General features: G+C 35.2%; 1 protein-coding gene across 1 annotated transcript in view; it reads left to right on the top strand.

Moving 5' to 3' along the window:
- Nucleotides 1–2538, top strand: part of Elp2 (elongator complex protein 2) — a 44994-nt gene that overhangs the window by 33627 nt on the left and 8829 nt on the right. The window lies entirely within an intron of this gene.

A 2538-nucleotide genomic window follows, 5' to 3' on the forward strand; every position in this document is an offset into this window, starting at 1 on the left:
TATCGTGGGTATTCGTAGTTCAGCAGGTGCATTGTCAGGTACTGGCGTGGCAACGACGTAAGCTGCAAGCACATGATTATGTTGATATTTGTCCCTGAATTCGTTTCTTTTAGAATATCGTCAGAAAACACAAATGAATCAGCGATTACCTTAAATCAATCGCCGCATACAACTTGCGGTGACCGCAACAGTATAGGAATATTATGGAGTTAGCCACACTAGGCGAGCGACAACTGCCCCTCATGAGGATTCGTGTGGTAGGCTATATCCTGAGGTCCGTTTGGCAACTTTAATTTTGTGATTGGTTAAATCAGGGGTCTTCAAACTTTTTGACTCAAGGGCCACACTGCACTTAATGTAAATTCGTAAGGGCCAAGACTTTGGCTGGTCATGGGGGTAATACATTAGTTGAGTAGACTTAGTCTTCAGGGGGTACCTAGATAAGAGTAACGCATAACGCTTTCTTTCCGCGGGCCGGATTAGAGGGGCTCGCGGGCCGGACTTGGCCCTTGGGCCGTACTTTGGAGACCCCTGGGTAAAATAATTGAATGAGCCTATTAAAAGCAATACTATAACGTCAAAAGACCTTTCGATACTAACGTCATCAGCGATATTTCGCCCGTCAAGAAACCCTTATTGTGGTGATCTCAGTAGATGGACTGAGGTGGACAGACTAACGTGAAGACAATGTTTGTTGGATGAAACAAGTTCAGCGATCAAAGTAGTGTAATTGCGGATTTAGCTGCTGAAATGTTTAATTTTTGCTTTAGGCGAATATAATTTTGAGGTAGAGCAATACAAAGCTGAACATCAAGAGTGCTGTATTAATTTTAATCCTTCAAGCTAAGGAAAATAAGTAGTTTTAAACCACATGTCCTAATCTGGTTTTAACCAGTTTTACCTTCTGCGTATATATAGAACACCAATGACAAAAAATAATTAAAAATATGAACTTTAAAAAAAAAAAATTATAACTGTTTATTTCATAACAATTTTACAATTAGTTAAGTGATATTCCTAGCTATATTAATGATGGTCATCGAGCGGTACTTTGAGAAAGATTCTAAACCGTAATTTATGCGAGTGTTTAAGTAGTTCATGTAATATTAAAGATCAAATTAAATTAAAGAAAAAATATCTCTTTAAGTACGTACCCGTCGCAATTACTAAAAAAAACAATGACGCTTTCATTATGGCTGCCGCTAGCGATCTACGTACTCTATTTCTTAGACACGTATTTATATTAAAAAAGATAATTTACTTATGTAATCAAACTGCATGTGTTGAGATTAATAAATAATTATTTAAGTACCTACCAAAAAAAGGTGAAATTGGACTTTGACTAAGTATGCTTATTATCAAATTTTAATCCTTTCATAATAATCGTGTTCCGTTGATAAAAAATACTTTGGAAGATACATTTATTTTGATAGACATTATATTTAACTAGAGTTTACCCGCGGCTTCGCACGCGTAAACTATTCGATCTTATAGTTACAATTGAAATTCCGGTATTAAAAAAAAAACCGTGGGAAATTCCAAAATTTATATCGTAAATTTCATTGAGGTGTTGTGTTAAGAACAACTATCCCGTGGGAATATTTAAATAAAAGTAGCCTATGTGTTATTCCAGATGTCCAGCTATCAACGTACCAAATTTCATCTAAATCCGTCCAGCCATTTTAGCGTAAAGGAGTAACACATACACACACACACACACACACACACACACACACACACACACACACACACACACACAAACTTTCGCATTTATAATATAAAGTAAACTTTCGCATTTATAATTATAATATAATAAGTAGGATAAGTAGGATTAGTAGGATAGTCAGTTACCTGCTTATAGATCTAGTGAATAATGTTTTTTCATCGTATCAAGATACCTAAAGGTAAACCAAAAATATATGACTATTGTCAAGAGGGCGCTATTCTTCTTATTTATATGGCAATAGTTCAGTATAGTCGGAACAATGCTTTCTTTTTCTTTGGCGACCTAAAACCTGAGGAGGAACGACCTTCTTTCGTAATTCACGTAATCGATGACTCCGATATACCTAGAAAGTTTATTAATAACTATAATTACTGCTTATTTTTACCAGACTACAATGACATCTTGACTTGTCTACAACGATTACCTGTTAGCTCTGATGTTAATTACCAAAGGTTTTGTAGCGAAATAGTTTCATTCCCAAGCGTTTTTTTTTTCAGTAGTTTATTAATAACATTATTTACAATGATCCGTTGTTGACTACGAATCATTTTGGGCATTTTTTGTTATTATTCAAAGAAACCGCCACAGTGACACCTGACAATCAATCATTAAAATTATTGCCAGTGTAAGAAATTAGTTCCAATGAAATTCCGCAATAGTCATATATTTCTGGTCAGGCTTTAAATACGAACTTTTCCGACAAAATACATTATTCATTTCTTCTGTACAAAAACAGAGATAAGTAATAGAAAATCACAATAGGTTTACAAATCTGCAACTGGAGTGTCGAAAACGCCGATGGGCGTCTATTC

The sequence above is a fragment of the Choristoneura fumiferana genome, chromosome 5, assembly GCF_025370935.1.
Source record: "Choristoneura fumiferana chromosome 5, NRCan_CFum_1, whole genome shotgun sequence".
Classification (NCBI taxonomy): Eukaryota; Metazoa; Arthropoda; class Insecta; order Lepidoptera; family Tortricidae; genus Choristoneura; species Choristoneura fumiferana.